We start from the raw sequence: 7,437 nt of genomic DNA on the forward strand, positions 1-7,437 counted from the left end.
AGACAAAGGTTGTGGTATCAAATGCATGTGACAGTTGAACAGAAGTGTGTGCATGCTCTCCCACATCACTCTATGGGGGTGGAGTTGTTTGATGAGGGGAAGGAGCACAGTCACTTGTGACAACAACTATGTCCGCTTGTGATTGCGTATCTCCATCACCAAAGTATGTTTAATGGGGTTTTAACTTTAAATTCATTTTTGGATAGAGTGATTTGGTAAGGTAATATTCAAATCATTCCATGAGATATTGGAATTTCATCTGGTTTTTCGGAGCTTCAAACTAAAGTAAATGGAAGCACTACCAAAAAACCATAGGTGATTCTTAAATGAGTGCACACAACTGTGAGGTAGGTTTTAACACCATCATTGTGAGGATTCACGAAGTTTGGTTACAAGCAGCATGTTGGCCTCAACTTCATCAAACTCTTCTACATCCTCTAGGAATGCAAGGAAGTCATGTGAGTGCTCAGGCCAGGCCACTTCGCTTTCACCATCATACGTGAATTCTGATAAATGATCAAAAAAATCCTTCGTGATTTCAAAGGATTGTGCATTGAATAGACATCGCGGAGGGTGAAGTACAATGATATCCATGATAAATGTATGAAGATTAAAAACAGGATGTGAAGACTTAGCTTGTCATATGGCCCTCCTTCTAGCACCAGAAATCTTGATGGTACTATACTCGACAACATGTCAGGGGATCTCCCCGTTAAGAAGTCCCAACTAGACCTCAAACTATTTGGAGTAGGCATCCCAATAGTGGGCAGTACGGTATCGCCTTGACTGTAGTTGTGTGCAGAGGTAAGTAATATGTCCTTGTTGGAAGCAAGGGTGTGACCTTGCACCAAGTCAAGGAAGGCGCATGAAAGGTTCCAACACAGAGAACGGGGGATGAGTGTGCCCCTTAGTAACTTGTGATAATACGCAGCTTGAAATGAAACACACGAGAAGAAAGACATCACGAGATGGAAAGAAGGATAGCCGACGATCCAAAGTGATGGATTACATCAATAACGCGCTTCGATAAGATTCATACAAACACATATGGCATAGTCCACACATACATGCGTAGATTATAGCTACATACATCATTAGAGTAACCAGGATAAACGAACTACAATAACAACATATGCATGAAACATGATGGCTCTATTATATTAAAAGAGTGAAATATCCAATCATATATACAACCATGACAACCACTAGCCCTGATAGCGGAACATTATAGTCACTGCTGCCTGCTCCTCCAAAGAGATGTACTAGCTATACACTCTGGAGAAGCCAAGGCTCATTACAATACACTCCAAGCTTTCTCTAAGTTATACGTATATGAATCTTGGCTCCCAAAAGGTTGTACAATGAGTTATGACGTTCTATAAATAGCTAAGGGTGGGGTGACCCTTGACATTCCCCTTTGTGACTCTTCACCTACCCTCATGACTCTTCAAGTTACACATGATTGTTACATTCTACTATTAACACTTGGTATTTCACTTTTAAAACATGTTTACATTACAATTTGCACATGTACCCATGTGAGACAAAAATAGGCTTGAGTAATCCTTGCAATACATCACTAAGACTTAGAAAACTATGGGAAGACTAACTCTTCGACATCATCGTGATGATTGACGGTGGCGAACTAATGCCAAGATTAGTAGTTTGTTATGGTGTCTGTGTACTCTGTAGTGACATCCTTTTGAAAGTGAACTCTTACCTCTGTTGCATCTGGGTACACTGATTTGGAACCTTTGTCCAACTCATCTAATAGCATGTGAATCATGGTCTTGAGTCCATCTGGACCAACAACATACTAGTGCACAGTGTTTGTGCTCATATGCAAGTCTGCACTGGTGGCTATGCACATAAACAGATCAAAGTACATGTCCAACTCTAGTCAGACTTGGTTCTTTGTCTTTTCCTCGGTGAGTATGCTAATGGATGGGATCGCATGTCTATGCACACTGACATCCATGCTCCTGAACACCCATGCATGTGAAGCCTATAAACTGGTGATGAGATGCAGGAGTTCATCATAGTTCTAGATATGAATCCAGATGTGTGCCTTCAACTCTACCGCCTTTAGCTTCATCATATTTCGCAAGTGAAATGGGGTTCCTTGTACCTCATTGTCCAAATATGCATGTAATCGACAACAATGTGTATGTTTGACAAGATGCATGCTCTCCTAGCACAATGTTGCTGCCAACTATTGAGATGGACAACTGACTTACGCTCAGTGACAAATCTGAAGTATAACTTCTACATGACAGTCTCGAGAAATGATACTTCATCAAGTATCGCATTCCTTAACTCTTCTCTGGCAGATGTTGTAGCTTGTTCCTCTCCCTCCTTGGCCGCTTGTAGATCCTTAGCCATGCGCTCGTTCTTAGCTATCAAGAATCTAACACTCGAGATGGTGACTTCGGCATAGGCCATTGTAGCATCGGCCAATATAGCTAGATGTCTATGCACATCGGACACGATCACTCGTTCCTCAAAAAGCATAGGAGATACATGGACATTTGGAGTGGGCACTCTATGCGACTGCACAACCCTTTTCCAACTCATTGAAATATATGTTTTGCATCTCCACCTCCGGATTGTCTTCAAGGATTTTAGTTTCTCCTTGATCGCTTGAGAATTTCTCTGCTTCAGGATCTGGTGAATTCGGTGGGGTGACCTCTTGGTCGTGAGGCATGAGGTCAATATCATGATCTAACTCTAGCTGAACCATATCCATGTCCATCTATGCTAGCATTTGTTCCATCTCGTGAGAAAAGTCATGCTCCTGCAATTTCTCACCCTGTCTGTTGTATGCCAACTTATCAGATGAGTCAACCACCTATATGGGTGTTGTTTCATCAATATGTTCATGTTGTGCCTCTTGTTTTTCATGTTCTTGCTACGATTCCTTCTCTCCTCTATGCTACTCTTGTTATTCCCTGAGTTTTTGCTTCAACTCCTACAACTCTGTTTTTTCTTCCTCCAGATTCTGCTTCTCCCTCTGCCTTTGCACGTTCCTTCTATCGTGATGTCACTTCTTTGCCTTAATCTCCAAAGCAGCTCTCAACACAAGTGGATCTACTTTAAACTTTCAGCTGTGCTCCACCGCTATGTTATTTGCAACCTTCTACTTGCCTTTGTCAAGTGCAGGTCTACTACCCTTTGCTATTGCTGATGATGTTGCTCTTTGAGTTGTTGATGCCTTATGCTTTGCTAACCACTCTACAACTATGTTGATCAGTTCATTGAGGCTTGAGAAGTGATAACAGTATCTCCATAGGTCTTCCTCAGGCCAATGACACGCCCCATGGATCCAAGGATGATGCACTCTTGCAAGGTGGTCCTTCACTAAGCAATGTGGGTCATATGGATTGAAAATTCTGGTGCCGAAGGTGAATCTCTTGAATTCCTTTGTCTCGGCCTCAACATTCTTGAGATTCTGGATCTCATACAACTTGATTTGTAAGGAAGAGCGGACCAAGGTGACTCCTTCTTCCTATGCAGCCTAGCTGACAACCCTTTCAAGATGTGATACGCAACTTCTTGCATGACCAACTTATCCATGGAAAACTTCGGTAAAACATGCATAGCCTTCTCTATGTTGTACATCCCTATGTAGGTGCCAAGGAGTGAGGCATACAAATTTTCTGTGTCGATCAATGCCTCCATCACTTCCTATGAAATGCAAGGTGGATCGTGCTGAAAGAGAATTTTGTATACTGGGATGATGAAGTGGTCTGATAGTTCTATGATAACTCCATGGAAGATGCATTTGGAGAACAACTTACAATAAGTGTGCACATATATTTTTTAAGGTGTCCATGCCCAACCCAATCTTGGGAACTCCTGACGGGCACAGACTTCATCAAGTATGTAAGCGGACATGAATAACTTCACTTGTTGTCTCTTGGGTGGATGTCAGGGTTCTTCTACTTGTTCCTTCAACATGAGAGCCAACATGTCAGATCAGTTGAAAGGTCTTCCTTTGCTCGCCAGTTGATGCAACACAATCACCCAACTCTATGGGAAGGTTTCTGTGCTCTCTTGGTCGTACAAGTGACATGTGAAAATGACAAAGAGATGATATGCCTTCCGCAGTATCCTTGTTTTGTAAACTTGGTTGGGTGTTGTCCTAAGCTTGGAAGACTCTTTCACCCAGCTCTTCTGTTATGAAACTAGCTCACAAAAATATAGAAAAAATAGATAAATGCCTTAGAAATCAGCCTCTTCAAGGGGGAAACCTCCTTTACATTACAAAAATGAAAAATTCTTGGATGATACAAATGACAAGGCCTCCTTTCTATATATAGGAGTTTAAGGGGTCATAATATAATTAGAGTCGACATAACAATAATAATGTAAGGGCACAACAATAACAATAGTGGGTTTCTATGGGGCACCATAATAACAATATGGGGACTACATGGGAACAACAATATAATAAGGGGGTTTCACTAATAACAATAAGGGGTTACACTAGTACTATAGGGACCTAACATGCCCCTCTACTTCAAAAAGTGTTGTCCTCAACACTTGAGTAGGTCTGGATGCTTCCGTATAAAATTCTCATCCTCCCATTGGAATCTTCAGTGGGTAAGTTCTTCCACTTTATGAGATAATTTGAAATTGATTGATTTCGTAGCTGTTGATTTCTAAGTTCTGTGACTGCTTCTAGTTCGAATATGACTTCTTTGTCAAGTTCTGGCAATACTATTTGAACTGGGATCTTCTACAACTTATGAATGAGTGCCCTCACTTCTTCATCATTGTTCCATTCATCCTTTGATTTGTTTATCCAATCTAGTTGGATAATAGAAATGGCACAAAACAATGCTTCCACATCCTCATCCTTTCTTGAGAGTGCATCTGCAACAACATTTTTCTACCCTTTATTGTATATGATTTCAAAGTCATAACCCAACATCTTTGTGACCCATTTTTGTTGTTCTTTTGAAGATAATATTTGTTCTAAAAAGTATTTAAGCCTATCATGATCCTTTTTTACCTTTAAGTGCCTTCTCATTAGGTAAGGTCTGATGTTTGGAGGAACACTTCCTCGAATCAAATGAATAGCATAATCATGATCACAAATAGGTGGGAGGCCTTTATGAGTCTCAAATACCTTGGAATGATTGTCCAAGCCTTTTTGGAGATTTGGAGAAATAGATGATTTTAATGTGGCAACCTCTAGTGAACATAATTATGCAATTACACCTATTTTTTCTTTCTTTAGAAACTTTGTCATTATGTTAGAGATGATTATATTTCCTGGTTTCCCTGTGATACCTGTTAATTCAACTTCCTTTCCTTCTGAAGAAAATTTCATGAAAAGTTCTTGAAAATTAAAATCTATTGTACCCAAGGATTGTAGCCATTGGACTCATAGTACAACATCAGCACCACCCATTGGAATTGAAAGCATTGGGCTATTCAATACATATTATCCCATGGATAGCTTGATATTATGGCACTTTCCAAATCAATTTATGGTTCCTCCACTTCGAACCATCACTTGACACTCTAGTGCTAGATATAGGAAGCAATTCAATTCCTTGGCTATCTTACAATGAATAAAATTATGGGTACTGCTCGAATCAATTAACACTATTACATTTTTCTTCTTGATATGTCCTTCTATCTTGATAGTTTGAGGAGTGATAATTCCATCCAGTGCATTACAAGATATTTTTGGATTCATTTCTTGATGCTCTATGTGATATTTCGCTTCTTGAACCTTTTTCTTCTTGATATGTCCTTCTATCTTGAGAGTTTGAGGGGTGGTAATTCTTGCCAATGCTTTAAAAGATGTGGTCAGATTCATTAATTCTTTCTCTAGGGTTGGTTCCTGGTGTATATCCTCTTCTTTTGATGTTTCTTGATCTTTTTCTTCCTCCTCTTCACAATCTATGTAAAATAATTTCTTCTTAGCACACTTATGACCTTTAGTGTATTTTCTATCACAACTGTAACAAAGCCCTTTTTCTCTTTTTTCTTCGAATTGTTGTCATGTAAAACTTGTAGGTTGTGGAAGGCTAGGAGAAAAAACACTTCCATATTTCTAGTTTTTAGTGGTAGTATTCCTTGTTTCCATAATTCTGCTTTCAATTTTTCTTTCCAACATGAATTCCTTCTCCAATGAATTAGGTTCCCAAAGACGAACCTCATGTTGAATGTTATCCTTTAAAGTCCCTATGAAGACATCAATCCTTTGCTTCTCTGGAATATCATTTACCCTTATATTAAATTTTTGGAAGTCCTCATTGTGCTCTGCAATTGAACCCTTTTGTTTGAGATTTATCAATTGGATAAAGAAGGTGTTACTCTTTGTATCCTCATAATGTGCTATCATTTCATCCGTGAAAATTGACCAAGTGGCAAGTGCTTTACTAGAAAAAAGCCCTTTATACCATAAAAATTGATTCGGTACTAAATATAAAGATGCAATATGTACCTTTTGTAACAGTGGTATACCATGTATATCAAAATATTGCTCCATCTGTAGTATCCAATTTACTGGATCCTTGCCATCAAACTTCCTCATATAGCTTTTTCTTGATTTTAGGAGCTCGATCTTGAAACAAATGTAACTCTGTAATTTTATATCTCCAAGGTCTAAAATTGTACCCTGCAGTAGCCCCCTGTGTCCTCTTTCCGATGCCACTAGTCTGATCGAAATTTGATTCTCCAACAAAGAGTTATACCCAATCTTCCAAGATGACCTTCTTATATACTTTTTGAGTAGAGTGAACTTGTACGAAGTTCCACGTGTTACTGTTTCGATCTTCAGACCTGAAAACAATACATAGAAAATTGAAGTTTTTCCTCTTTCTGTAGCTTCTTACCAAATTTCAATCTGATGCTCAGAGCGAAAGTTATGATGATTTTCCCGAGGTCACCTATTTGGAATGTAATTTGAGAGCCCACAGAAACCCTAAATATCTTCGCATGTATCTCCGAAAATATAGCGAAATAGGATTTGAAATTCGGGCCCGAGCTTCACCAAGATTTCAGCTCAAATGGGGTTTAATCTCAGAGCCTGAAACTTCATATAAAAAAAAAGTATAGGGAAACTTCCACGATGACCTATTTGATATGGAAGTTTGGAGCTTGCAAAAACCCTAACTTCCTCAGATGATATCTCCGCAAATATAGCGAGACAAGGTCTGAAATTTAGACCTGTGGTTTAAAGAGATTTTGTCTCAAATGGGTTATGTTTTTAGCTTTTGAAACATCGCTGAAAAAATGTTATAGCGAAACTTTCACGATGACCTGTTTGGAGCAGCAAAACCCTAGAATCCAAAGCTTTGCTACCAAATGTTATGAAACCAACTCACAAAAATATAGAAAAAAATAGATCAATGCCTTAGAAATCAGCCTCTTCGAGGGGGAAACCTCCTTTACATTACAAAAATGAACAATTCTTGGATG

This window comes from Pinus tabuliformis, chromosome 9, assembly GCF_031772625.1.
Source record: "Pinus tabuliformis cultivar Carrire ecotype Pingquan chromosome 9, CPIR1, whole genome shotgun sequence".
NCBI lineage: Eukaryota > Viridiplantae > Streptophyta > Pinopsida > Pinales > Pinaceae > Pinus > Pinus tabuliformis.